This window comes from Phalangium opilio, unplaced genomic scaffold, assembly GCF_054372755.1.
Source record: "Phalangium opilio isolate 3A_F unplaced genomic scaffold, DU_Popi_V2 ptg000113l_1, whole genome shotgun sequence".
In the NCBI taxonomy this organism is placed as follows: domain Eukaryota; kingdom Metazoa; phylum Arthropoda; class Arachnida; order Opiliones; family Phalangiidae; genus Phalangium; species Phalangium opilio.
The window spans coordinates 6,640,321-6,655,340 of record NW_028324209.1 but is presented as its reverse complement, the minus strand read 5'-3'; the positions used below and the strand labels follow the sequence as shown (position 1 = coordinate 6,655,340).

General features: G+C 36.2%; 1 protein-coding gene across 5 annotated transcripts in view; it reads left to right on the top strand.

Moving 5' to 3' along the window:
- Positions 1-15,020, top strand: part of LOC149623622 (uncharacterized) — an 82,590-nt gene that overhangs the window by 55,793 nt on the left and 11,777 nt on the right. For 4 of the 5 annotated variants that reach the window (XM_089852637.1, XM_089852639.1, XM_089852636.1 and 1 more), the window contains one exon: positions 2,635-3,004. The gene's annotated coding sequence lies outside the window, so the exon portion shown is untranslated. Of the gene's footprint in view, positions 1-2,493; positions 2,555-2,634; positions 3,005-15,020 lie in introns of all 5 variants that reach the window. The other variant, XM_089852640.1, reaches the window with a different exon arrangement.

Here is a 15,020-nt window from a genome sequence, read left to right as displayed (position 1 = left end):
AAGTGCGCGCGAAAAATAAATTTATCCCAATAGACTGCCGGCCTTGGATGGAATAAAAAACTGGCTTTAGGAGATAATACCTGTGGAAAATAAGAAAAATCTTGTAGACAGGAGGGTGCGCCCGTGTGGCCAATATGTTCCTGAACTTTGTTTCAACGAGTCGAAAGAGTCGTTTCAACTTTTTTCTGCATACAAATCAAATTTGAATTTGCATAAACGTGGCCAGTATTGCGAACCTAATTATTAACAAATTTAAGAGACTTATTCTGAAATAGTGGTTGTCAGACGGTTGCCTATACTAAATCCACGTTTATCTGTGTACAACGTACCCCAACGTGTTTCTCCATTGCAATGCAATTGGAGAGCTCAGCAAGCTTTATTCAGAGAGATGTTTGGAACGTTTCATTACTGTTTTTCGATTTTGCTCTCCAAGAAAGAAAGAAAGAAAGAAGAAACAATTCTACGTGAGGATTAGAGGCTCAAGATATGTTAAATTTAAGAAATCAGTCAAAAATTGAGATAGGCGCGCGGTAAAATGGCTAGAGGGGATGGGGGAAATAAACAGAACGGCGAGGAATTCATTCGAGCGAACAGGGTGCTTTAAATTGGCACTATCGATGATCGCGTTGACGCGTCCCCTGATAAGGTCAAACGCCGAATGCCGGGAAGTAGCTGTCGCGCGAGGCGGACACAACGTATTTTCTTCACCCATGAGACTGATAATCGGGAAAGAATTTTTTCCTCAGCTAATAGTTGCCGTCCCTAATTATCCAGGGTGAAGGAAAAAAATGTGAGGAAATCAGATAAAAAGTAATACATTGGTACAAGAACCCATATTAGAAATGAGAACGTATGAAAAGCCATCGCGGGTGTCCATGAACTCATCATTTTGCGCTGGAGCTGACGTCTGAGGTAACCGGGGATAGTAGAGGTAAGAGACTCGACATTCTCGGGTCTTATATGGGTTCTTGATTGGTAGGAAAAAGACAGTAACTTTTTGGGCTCTTCTCGCGTCTTTTCTTCGTGGTATAAGGGGAGAATCTGGGAATCGTTTCACGCGGTGTTTTCGCTGGAAAACGAAACGACGTACGCTGGTTGCGTAAAGTTAAGTAGAATTGATCAACGCCGAAACGTGTCGGAATTTCCCAAAAGGAATTACAGAAGCCCAATAGGGGGGAACGGGGAAATCTCGTCTTTCGACTGACACCGCAGCGGGATTTATCTGCCTACGAAGAAAAAGCATTAGGCCACCTCTAACAAGCCGATGAAGATGACAGAAAAATGCCTTATGACAAGCCAGAGAGCGGCAAAAATACCCGAAATACCGCGTTTACCTTCGAACCTTCCCCGCATCAACATCCAATAACTTCTCCAGCGTTCTTACATTAACCGTATCACACGCTGAGAGAAGCTTTTTTAATACTCTGGGAAAAAATGATTTTATATCCCACTGCTATATAGCTTTTCTTTGAACTAGGTACTTAAACTAAAATATTTAGAAGGGATCAGTGAAAGGGTCAATTTAAGAAAATTTTAAAGGCAATGCACTTTCCTTCTTTAATGAATTGTTTGGTTATATGTAATGTAATTCAGAAATGGAAGAAACTGTCGTCAGGGCCTTCGAAAGTGTTTGCGGGCCCCCATCAAGACAGCCCTACAGATGGCCCTGGCCCCGGTAAACTGACCGAATTCGCCCCTTCTCTCGACGACCCTAACTATCGTTCGAATTTAAGAAATTGGTAAAAGGTTGATGACTTCATTTGGAAGAACTCTCTGACTCTCACGTGTTCAACGTTTTACTCTAGTTCACCTCACAAACGTTATTCTGTTTTTACTCGTGTGCTAGACAGGACATTGAAGTTCTTTACAGATATGTCTAAATAACGTTCCCTAAACAGAGTATTACTTTTACACGTGTTTGACACGTGCTTGACCTCTATGACCTGGTGTAATCTATCTTCCAGAATTTGAACTAAACCTATAAGTTCATCCTTCAAATACCTATATATAACTCGATTTCAAAGAATAATCCCTCATCGATTAGATTTACATCTGAATCCCCATCAAAACACTTCTAAAAAAAAGCACTCGAACACGTAAAAGGACTAATGGGATACACGAACAAATTCTAATATCTAAAAGCACACGATTGTGGCGTTTAATGCAAAATGACACGTTACACGTAAGACCTACGTACAGTTTTTTACTTCAATATACAGAAATAAAAATTTAAAAGGTTCTGCATCATGCAGTAGATCGGTAAGAAAAAAAATTCTTTAAAACCTTTAGCGTTTAAATTAAGGCATCCCGGGGCCGCAGCGGTTGGTCCTTCTGGGATCATCTCGAATTCAGATTTTTTATATATAAAGCTTAAAGATATTCTTAAACGATGATCGGAAGAAGTTCCAATCCAATCCCATTTTATTACGAAATATATCACTCTTGGTATTCCTTGTTTGGAAAATATTTTGATCATTTACGTATTCCTTTTAGAGGTTATGCAAAAGAAACTGTCTGAAAAAAAAATTGACCAGTTATAAAATCTACTTATATCGTAATCCCATCAAAAAATTACAATAGAGGAAAACCGTGAAATAAAAACTTACCTTTTTTATTCTGTTTAAAAAAATACAGGTGTGTCTTACGGAGATGGATTTTTATGAATGGAATACCAAGGGAAACGGAAAAAGAAACTTCTTCGTAAGAAAAATATATCTAAGTTGACGGAATGTTGGAGTTGAAAGAAATAGAGACAAGTTCCCATGATGTCAAATCGAGTATATATTCAGACAGATGGACATGCACTTTTTAAGTGCGCTGAGACGGGCTTCGTAAGGAAACAGTCTAAAACGGACAACTCCCACACCATTTACGTCGGAAATTTCCCATTCATGAAATAATCTGACATCGTGCGAAATATCCTACGATTTGTAGCGCCTGCAGAATGAATGCCAAATTCTACTCATAACCAATCACAATCGGAGTCAGAAACGCAACTTATACGGTGAGTGAATTAACGCTTTTTGTGCTTGGATTAACGTCGCTTTTGTCGCGTCGAGATTTGAGTGGTGGGACCACATGGTTTTATTGAATAACGAAAAAATTTAAAAATAATCTTTCGTGAAATGGCTAACTATAGCCAGAGTATTAAAAAAAATTGAGGGTAAAAAGAACCGTATAAAAATAAACCACTTTTAAATTACCCATTATTGAATTAAGAGAGCTCTTCGAGAAACTTGTGGAATTTAAAGTATCATTTCGTGTTCGTTGCAATGAAGGATTTCTCTCAATCTCTCGACAATTTAAATCATAGTTTCATCATTAACCAGTTACGTTATCGGTGTGATAACAACGGGAACCCCATACTTATTAAAAGAAAATTATTCCCTTTTCCGTATTTTTTTAATCGGTCGATAACTCTTAATATTATGGATGATAATTTGAGGTCCGGCAATTACAAATATCTTTTAATCTCGACGAACCTCTATCATCATTAATTCTTGGCCGATAATAAATGTTTCAGCTTGGAAGTCTCTCTTTTCTTCTCTCTCCCTCTTTTTCACTTCGTGATTAGTTTCTTAAATTAACGAGAGTGAAACAGCTCCATCTGGAAGAGGTAAAGGAGTGCCTAGAGATTAAGAGAGCCCATATTTGCATAAAATAAGGGACCACTCCTACCCCGGAAAGTGAACGTGTGGATTAGAAACCCCTAAAACTCTTCGATCTAACTTAATCGGAATAACTTTAATGAGCAAAAGAGAGATTGTTTATTGCAAGAAACGTGTTAGCATTTGTGTGAAGTCATACAATAGGCGCTGACGGTTTGGCGCATTAGGTCCTATAAACAAACAAGATATCTTGCCCAGTAACTACTGAACTGACTTAAAACATACCTTTTTTATTAGAAACATTTGTTATACTTATAGTATGTCCAGTTAGGACGTTTTAGCCCCAAAAGAATATTGAAACATCTTCATGAGCTTCGATCATAATGTCTTGAGATCTCCCCGCTTGCATGCTTGGCCTGTTTTAGTCTCCCAAAATTTTATCCATGAACTTAGTAAAGGACCTAGATAGTTATATAAACCGATAGCGGTCAGTCTGGGACGATCTTAGGAAAGTAGGAAGGAAATGTGGGGATGAGAGGGTCGGAAAATCGGGTGTGTCCGGTGATTCGGACAATATATCATTGGAACGTCTTGTCGAACGGTCCATTTTCAATCTGATATCCGCGCTCCTTCGCCGATAAAGTAGGCGTCGTAATGTCTTTACTATCCGTCGTAAAAAAACTTAGACGAGGAGGTATCAACTTTAAGTCCAGTTTATTGTTCTTTTTAAAATTCGGATATTGCCCAAGTGTGCGTGACTTAGGCAAAATATCGTTTGAAGCTGTTTAGACAGTTTCTCGTTTTATCTTAAAGTCAACTGAGTTTCAATTTGTTTAGTGGTTACCCTCTCGTTGATTCAAGAAGGTAGAAAGCCTCCGACGGTGTATGTTGTAATACAAGGGGAATTATCCACTATCGAGCATCTTTTCGAGACTAGATCCTATAGCGCGAGTAAATATCGTCGAGTTGCATGCCTGAAATGTCTCTTAAACATCGGGAGGCCACGTACGCAACTCCTAATATTATTTTCTTCCGCGTAATCTACCTGTACTGATCTTATATGGGTATTTTTCACCAAAATTCCTTTATGTTCGTGTTTGCCGGTTGTATTTTATGTGACTGCTCTTTAATTTAATTTGTTGTGCCCCTGGTTATGTGGGATTTATATATAGAAGGAAATTCAAGTATCAGATTTTGGTGGTTGCTATAGAGATTCTTAAGCCGCATTTACACGAGACACCGTTTTGGAAAGACCTAATCCATTTTCAAAAGTAATTATTGCTTTCTCTTAAGAATGGTCTGGACTTTCAGCAGCAAAACGTTACATTTCGGCCTTTCCAAAACGGTTTCAAAGTGTCTCCTTGTGTAAACGCGGCTTTAGTAAGGCCGTAAGATGGTTTTTGTACATCCTAAACGCTAATTTACAGGATTTGATTATAAAACGCAACGGCAAAGGATAGGTCATCTTAAAATTTATGCGTGAAACCAGTCCAGTTTAAGTTGGAAGCCCCGCTCGAAACGTTAATTGAAGACGTTTCAACAAATTAAAATTTCTTCTGATGGAAACTCATCAGCTTTTCAGAGGCGAATGGTAGGAGGACATCAGTCTCCACTCCCCTCGAAGCTAGTTCCTTTTAAAATAAAAGTTTAGATGATCCCTCAACTCGCGTTTAAGGAACTTAATTATCCGCTCGCGCTCCTGCGCAAATATTTTGGGAGACGTCGCTTTGACAAAACGTCCCTTCTTATAAAGCCCCGCTGTACGGTGATCAATCATAAGAGAGCTGGCGTTAACTGATCAACGCTCGGACGCCTTTCGTATCTCTCCGAAGAATTAAACAAGTAACGTTGGCTAGTTGTTTTTTTTTCCCCTGTCCAGCCATTTGAAAATTTGCTAAGGCTTACTCTAATAAGTGTGATTCTAACACATCCTAATCATTTCGTAATCGCTCCTCCGAGTTAACGCTGCCTGCCAAAATGGAACGTCAAAGAATACAAGCTGGGAGTGATCGAAAACCTATTTGGTAATTTTCAGTCCTATCAACAAATCGTTATAAATTGAGAACCCGCGCTTTTGATTTTGCCTACACTAATAAGGCAAGTTAAATATTTTGACGTCGGTATCAAAGCCTACAGCACCTTAAAATTATACTCTAAAATATGATACCGTTTATCGTTACAAAACATCTATAAAAAAACTTCAATGAAACATTTTTAAATTATGAATACAATTTATCTGAAAGAATAATTCTCTAGTGGCATTAAAAGTTAACCTTTTAACGACATTAAACACTAAATTAATTTAACAAACCAAGAAAGGGTACATACAGAAAGATTTTTCTTTTAAACCCCGGGCATCACCCAAGACAAACTAAACCCAAAAGCTATAGTCCACGCGCTTTAAATGTAGGCATATATTATTCAATTTCAATTTTTTAGTTTCTTAAGAAATAATTTAAAGAAAGAGCGAATAATGTTTTTCAACTAGCGTGTAAGTAACGCGTCTTTTAACCCTATAGGGGAAAGCATCTTAGGTAAGAACCGCTCTTGCCTGTATAAAGAAGGGGGCAAAGAATACTTCTGAGTGACGTTTCCTGTGTTGAATTAAAGCACCTTAAAAATATATATCTCCCTCACCCCTTAACAATTTTTAACATTTTTTTTTTGGGATCGTAAGAAATTACAACTCGCGCGAGCATCTATAGCGGGAAGGGTAAAAATATAAATTTTTTTAACATGATTTATGTATCAGGAATCTCGTAAGAGAGAGAGCGCGTGCATTTAAGGGTGTAAACGGCCAGAGTAAATATCGAGTTTAATTCCTTCTTTTCCGACTATTTGTCATAAGTTATATTTCTAGCAATGTCTTTTGTATCGAGACGTTGTATATCCATATCCGTCGAGTTTCACTATAGCCATCTCTTTTCAATTGTCGGATTTTATAAACGTTTTATTCGAATTATTTGCGCTAGCCCAGTTATTAATTGCGGTCATAAATTTTAAGGCAACCTTGGGCGTTACGGTTTTCCCTGTAAAGTACACAGTTTTTCCTCTCTCTCTCTCTCTCTCTCTCTCTCTCTCTCTCTCTCTCGCTCTCTCGCTCTCTCGCTCTCTCTCTCTCTCGCTCTCTCTCTCTCTCTCTCTCTCTCTCTCTCTCTCTCTCTCTCTCTCTCTCTCTCTCTTGCTTGAATTTGTTTGATATTCTGATGGCAGACTGTTCTTTGAATTTATAGATATTGTCATTCGAATGGGTATGGGTCTTGAACTGGGTTTGGTTACGTATACAACCGTCGAGGATAAATTCTTATAGAATTGATAAATTAAAATTTTCTCACTTGAAGGAAAATATCCCGGTTCTACACATTATACCTTAAAAGAACGATCTTTTACTAAATATGAAAGGGAAAATAATTAAAAAAACAAAATAATTGCATTAGTTTTAAAAAAGAGGACTACTGCGTCGCCATTTGTTTAGTTTCGTCTGCTAGCCAGGGCCTATAACCCCGACGGGACTAGTTGAACCAATCCTTTGACGGTTATGGCTAGCAGACGCCTCTAAACGAATGGAGAGTCAGTAGTCCTCGTTTTTAAGACAAGTTAAATGCTAATTATTTTGTATTAAGAGATCATTTATTTATTTTTTATTTTTTTTCCTTTCATATTTTTACGAGGCCATTTATTTTAAGTTATAAAGTTATGTTGCCTGAACCATTCCTTTAAACATATAGCATCTATTGGAATGGTATTGCGTTTACCTATGACGGAATATACCTATTGTATTGCAAATCTATACGGTTATTCCAAAAAAGGCTTAAATAAATGCATCGCAAGTTTTATCAGCTGTAACGTTAAGCGTACGCGTTCAAATACAAGTCCACCCTTCCTAAAGAGGACTCGGCTTAAGTGCAACAAGCTCTTGGCCGCAAAATGAACGAAAAAACATACGAAAGAGTATCGAAAATTCGTCCTACTCCACAATTATGAAAGAAGATTCGAGAGATTTATATATAATATAGAGAGAAGTCAACCTACGTAATCCGAGAATCACGCTGTCTGCTTTAATGGGTTTAACGTAGAGTGTTTATTACAATCAAACACGGACGGAGCTCTACCTCCACCAACACCAAATCAATCTCAAGTACCATATAAACAAGTTGGGCGTAAGACCAATAGCGTGAATTTAATTTTCTGCCAAATCTCAAATAAGATAAAGAAAAAAGACAAACGTTTTTCTCGTGATTATACAGGGTGTTTCTGATAAGTCTGCTATAAATTAAGGGGGATTTTCTTGAGCCGAAAATGTTCTATGACGTTTTGCCATCCGGGTTATTGTTTTATAATTTGAGTGTTGCAGCAATGTCGATCAGTTTCTTAGTTAAATTTAAGGGGTCATCCGTAAAATACCCCAATCTTACCTTGGAAACAGTGACCCGAACGGCAAAATGGAGATAGGTATTACATTTTCGACTCAAAATTGATTTACCAAAGAACATCCCCCTTTATTTATGGCAGTCTTATCAGATACACCCTGTATTCTGTTGGACATACTTTGCCATACAGAAACTCAGTCGACTATCTCTACGTGCCTCTAAATACTACCTTGGCATCTACCTTAGGCCTCATTTAGATATATGCTTATGCGCATGCAGTTCCACCATCTGTAATCTTAAAGGTTTCGCCGATTTGTCACCTCGGCTAGTGTTACCGTGAAAAACATCTCGCCCATACATTTTGAGAATAAAATTTATGCGTTTCGAAACGTTCTCTTTCGCAGAAGATGATTCTCTTCCAAGGATGAACAGAGGAGACGAATTATCCATCTTCCTTTTGTGTTTTTTTCAATTTCATGACTCAACGTCGTGGACGCGTTTTCTTAAGTCTGTCCTTCTCCCTTCCCCCGGCATCTTAAGGCCTTACTAGTGCGGCGTGTGCCTTCGTCGTCTTCCCCATCACTATAATAAGCGTCCGAAATAAGCGAAAACACCCAAAAAATTCGAATTTTGCGATTTTTCAAACTGTTTCCGTGGGTTGTAAAAGATGAATCATGAAGTAACACTAGCGGGGTCTCGATATGGCCTACTCCCCTGAAAATTTGTGCAGGTAGAATATCGAGGGTCACCCCCCCCCCAATCCTCCAAGGTTCCCACTATGCCCCAACGACGAATTAAAGGGTCATTACTGCAAGATGAATTTTGCTCTATTACAAATTTCATTACCTTGAACTTTGGGTTTATGGGTATATCCTTCTGAGTCTTCTCAGTTGAATAGAATTAATTAACAATAGGATATTTGTATTTAAAAATTTAATCGTGCTTTGTTAATAATATCAATTCAGAATGCGTTCTGTTAAAAAAATTCAAAAGATTTCTCGATATGTTTTATTTGTTATTGTAAGTTTTCTTTAAAATTCAAAGGAATATCGGTTATAGCTTCTTGAACTTGTTTTTCCTTGATCTCTCGCACTATTGCGAGTAATGGGCCATAGAAGACGGTGTGCCCCAAATTTGACATCTTGCAAGAAAAAAAAAATAACGATAGAAAACAACCCTCGCGTCTTGGACAAAATCGACGCCCGTTAACTAGTCTGCGGAACAATGATGCGGGGTACATAAGTAAACAAAAACATTAAGGAACAAAAGACTGTATCTACCTAAAAATACACCCCTTAATATTAGGGAGGGGTGACCGCAAAGACCGAGCTTTCTAATATATTACGGTTCATTTTTTTTCTTCATTTTTCCAAGAAAGTCTTACCAATAATGACTCTTTGAAGTTTTTAACAAAATATCTCTTTGTGCTGAAAATACGATACGATATGTTTTTGGTATTATGATGTGTTGTTATGTAGGAGGATGATTTTTGGTGGGCAGTTGTTGAAAGTGTTTCCGAGGCGTTTTCCTTTAATCATACGCATTATTTTATATTTTTCTCGTCTCTAACGAATATAATTGATTCATGTTCGCGTTTTAATTGAGGTAATTTGGATACTACCCTATAATCAAATGACCTACATCATCGTTTTTGATGACCATGTGTAGGATGGAAGATAAAGCTTCAGTATTTATTAGATTAGAAATACTAAGTTTAATCCCACCTTTTGGCTTTGGCACTTATAATAAGCCATTGATTTTCGTCTTAAGTATGTTTCGAAAGGATACTTTGTGTATTTCAAGTAAAGGTGTGACTCCTGATGGTGCATGTAATTGCCTGAAATAGGAAACATTGCCTACTGTGATCTCTAACCCTCTTTCTCTACTCTAGCCCGATTTGGCCAATGAACGAAACTCCAGTAGGCCATGACTCTATTAGAACTGTTCTGAAGAAGTGTCCTTAAAAGTAAAATCGAAATTGGCAAGCAGATGCAGTGGGTACACAACACGCGATCCAATGCATCGTTTCGTTTGTCTGCTAAGTTACAAATGAAGGAACCACGTACGGTATAGTCCTCTGATTCAACTTCACCATTTTATAACGTCATTCGTCATCGAGCTACCCTTCCTTCACGAGAATTATCCCCTTATATGGTATACACCAATTAAAAACCTTATTGGTCCGTTATCCGCACAAGAAAAGAAGCTCGAAGAATAAGTAGAAGAAAGGCACCTAAAGCTGAATTCCGACCCCCCAAAAAGCGTTTTTGATATTGGGTGGTATCGTCTTTTGGCGAACACGTTTCTTCCCTTATTAAAATTATAAGAAAAGGGGGACCCACTTCCGTGTTGCTTTAATTTACCTCACGACTTTTTTCATCATCATTTTTCGGGCCCTATATTAACGTTAACGCTTTAAGAAATGAGAAGCTATTTATCACTATAGACTCTATTAAGCAAGAAAGGTAGTTATTAAAAGATGGGACATTAATATAATTTGACTCGAAAAATTATTCTCAAAAAATTTCGTAGGTTAAAAGGACTGTAAACAAGAGGCTCACCTACGCGTTTTGCTTTGTCTCTTTTTGCATATTAGGTTATATTAAGAATTGATTAAATTGTTTCCAGAAAATTGAAACTTAACTTATCACAAAATAGAGCTGCTTTGTTATTGCAATGAACATTCTTTCATGTTATTCATCGAAGTTAATAAAACTTGAATTCTAGAAATATGATTTACCTGAAATTTATGATAAGTTATACTTTGAGCACTTGCCTTTTTGTAATTCATGAGTTAATTTATGAAAATTCATAGTTGTTTAGTATTGTTTATGAATACTGTCTTATGAGACAAAGCGGCTCGTTTAGTGAAATATTGCGTTGGCATAAATTTTCAACTTTAGTTACTTTTTTCCAACAAAAACGTAGGAATATTTATTTTTAAAGTGGGTTTTTACCCTCTGCCATTATTTCTTTTCGGTAACTTATCCGTCCTTATTAACACTTTCGCCTCCTCGTCAACAAGGAGGAATAACTAGTGGAGTCGAAATAATTAATTTATCGGAAACTTAATCTACAATCCAAGCTACATAACCATAGAATATCATTTAAACAAAATGAAGAAAATCGAACACAAATCAATTACTTAAATTTTGAATTTCCAAAGCCTGGGTCTGTTATAGTAGCACTACATACTCTAGTTAAAGTTATAGGTGTGACTTTTTTTAGTCATAGAAAGTGGATCAATTTCACCTCCAGTGTTTTAGCTTCATAGGTGTTGCCGTATAAGTTACGAAAAGGTTTAAGTCGAGGTGTTTGGGTACGTTCCTTAGTGTTCAAGGACGGTCGCCTCCAACAGCTAATATGAGCTAAGCAATAAGCGTGTAATTAAAGAAGTATAATTTGGGATTCGCCATTACTTTTCGTGGAAGTTACCTTTACGAATGTTTATTACAGTTGTCCTCTTTTTTACTTTTTATTTTCTCGTGGTAAATAATTAAATCTTTCTTTAATTTTGTTTTAACTAAGGAGTAGGTTCATCTTGGCATGTTTTAGGGTGGTTTTCTAACTTTCAAAAATGATGCATGACTTACTATTTGTCGCGCGATTTTTTAATTCTTGTTTAACTTCTTATTTTTTTACATAATAGACGTAATTTAGCCCGAGTAATAAATATTTAAATTTTAATTTTAATTAAATTGTTACCTTTCTATTATTTGTTTACACCTTAAATGGAGAATATAAGTTAATAGAAAACAAATCATTTGTATATATACTTTATTTAAAATAGATAATAAATTAGAATGCTAATTTTAATCCCTTTGTTCAATACTACAATTACAATAAGAATAAAAACAAAATACATCAAAGATAAATTATACCCCACCCGTATACTCGATTAAAATTAGTTTATAGACGCGGTTCCCTTCCGTAAGAAACGTACTATTTCGTCAAAAAAATGTATTTATTATGGGCGTACATCTAGATCATTTTGATGAAAAGAAAATTACACGGCTGGTTTAATACGTGCATTTTAAATATATATTAAATAATTTAGTGTTAAAAATTTCATTTATAGAATATCAAATCACACACAAACCCGTCATATTTAGTTAATCATCATAACACCCATTTCTCCAGAAACATTTCAACCTCTATTTGAAAGCTATTATATCCGTGGCTAAAACAAATTAAATAATTCTGGTTTCCAGTCTAAACCAATTTTAAATCAAGCCACACTTTAGTAATTAAGATCAACTATAGATAAACCAACCCTGTTATACACGTATTAAAAAAAACGGGACATAACGTTCTTCCGTATATAATACATACAAGACTGCTTATCAATGTCCGAAACAATTGATAGGTAAATTAAGCATTCAAGAATAGATGTCAATCAATCTCAAACAAAACGTTCCCCCTTTCTATCTAACTTCGGTAAAGCTGCCATTAAACTGAAACAATTCGTCTTGTACTTGTAGACTCGCTCTCCTTCTGACAATACGAGCTTTAAGAGAAGAAGAAGAAGAATTAAAAGCGGGGCTTGGACGCGGCCTCATCTGGTTATTTGGGTGTGGGCGCTGCTGATACCACATGAAAGAAAAAAAAGAATTAGGAAATTCTTTCCCTATTAGATTTAACGCGAAATAAAGTAATTGATTATGAAGGAAGCCCCGCGGTCCTTCCAAAATTTTGGTTAGTTTCATCGTTATACCATGCATGAACTCCATAATTTACATGGAATAGGGATTTCAATTTTAGATTAAAAAATGGTTCAATAAAATTGGAAGAGAATTTAAATTAAGTTATTAATATTTTAAATCTTTGAAGTCAAATTTAATCACCCTTAATTTACATAAATATCGCAATATATCCATTAAATATTTCAACTGATCAATGTATTTCAGAGTCCCTTGACCTATAGTTTTGCTAGGCTATGATACTAGGTGCTTACAAAGTTCAAAGTTTACCAATGAAGTTATTTAGTCACCGTTTTTTACTTTAAATATTTTATTTCAATTAAATGTAACTTCACTATCCTCACAAACCACGCACCTTTTTGATGGTAACTCCGTGATCATATCTGCGAATCTCATTATATATTTGAATTTATGGAAGTATCCCTCCCCTTGACCGAATCGAGAGCAGTCCTGTTCCTTTACGATATTTTCTGTAAAGTTGAATTTGTAAACCTTCGTTATACAAAAATTAACAGTTAACTTGGAATAAAGTTTCAATCTTCCATTGAAGGGGTCAATCTGATTGCGTAAATTCAATAAAAAACCTTAGTTACGCCTTTTTGGATTGCTTTCATTAAAAACAAACCTTAATTAATTAAAGATAATTGTAAATATTTTGTTTACTATTTATGATATCTCGAGAAATTAATAGAGTATATTTGTGTTAAATCAAAAATAGTTGGCTTGAAAGAGAGTCATTTCTATTTCAGATGAGTTAATAAATTCAGTTTTGGTTAAATTTATTAAAATTTATAATTTCATAATATATATAATTTGAGATTTTTTGGACGGCCTTCTTGAACGGTCAAGTTACAATTTCTTTTATAAAGCGGCGAATTAAAAGATCAGTCAAATTTGTAGTAGGGAAACGTACATGACGCGCGGCTTCTAGCGGTCTTTTATTAAAAGTTTCCCAACTCGTTAATTACAATAGCTAGAAGGGAACCGGTTATTCGATCTCATTCTTAGCACTAATCTTAAAGGTATTATTCGTGGAAAAAGGGGTAGGTATAAAATTGCATTGTCTTCAACGTATTAGGAACTTTTTATATCCGAGGATAACGTGAGGTCAGAATCGTTATATTGAACAAAAAACGATCTACATTTTTCGTTGTTAAATTAAAATTGGCAATTTGTCTTAAATATTTTCTTGGAAAGGTTATAATTTATGGTATATTATTTTCGGGTCGAATTAATTTCTCTTTTTAATTTTTAAGAAATTGAATACCGATAAATGAGGGTACAATGGACCGGTACGTAATACCGGAAAAGTTACATATAGCGTGCTGAAGAAGAAAAAAAATTAATTATAATAATGTGGTTATTTAGTTTTTATAATGGAAAATTGTAATAGGGGGAAATATAAAGCTATTAATCTTTACTTCAGTAAAAAGCTAATACGGTGCTACATAATTTGATTAACCTGGATGGAACAAGTTGTACCGTTTAATTAGACAAATTTCTCCCATGGGTTATCTAGCGAGGTTTGACTGACAAATAGGCCAAGACGATACAGTTTTTTTAGCGTCATCAGTGCGCTACCCCAATTCTTGCAAAATTATCTACTCGGCAGTAAATTAACTTGAGATTACCTCATCTTCTGATAAGAGTTTCTGGTGCATGATCGGAAATTCCATCAACTATGAAATACAGGGTGTTTCTGATAAGTCTGCCACAAATTAATTGTTTGGGTCAGACTGAAAAGTGTCCAAAAACATGGGGTCGAAAACATTTAGTTTCGGAGGTACGAGCTCCCAAACATTGGCCCCTAAAACAATGTTCCCGTACTTCAGAAACTAAATGTTTTAGACCCCATGTTCTTTGACACTTTTCACGCAGTCTGACTCATAGAACGCACCCTTTAACTTATGGCAGACTTATCAAAAACACTCTGTATAATCAACTTTCGCGATACTCCATGAGATTGGCCGATGTACGTCACGAAGTCCGCTCTCTGGCCATGAGGGGGTTTAATTCGAACTGATATTCAAGTTAATGACTCTTCATTAGGGCACAATTACCAAGTTCACTTCGGTGATCTCTAGGAAGCCATTACGATACCAGAACCTTTCAACGGCGAAAGAAAAAAAACCCTGGCAGAATCGTGTTGGTCTAATATTTTTTCCGTGACACAATTATACCACGATGAGTTTATGCAGAAGATAATTAGCTAAAGACGTTATCATACATAATGATGAAGGTTCATCATGCTAGTGGTTCAACAAGGTCGGCGTGTATTTAACCTGCGTGGCACTGAAGCTTTTGGTTTTGACTCCGGCGTAAATAGGGTCAACCTGCAGTCG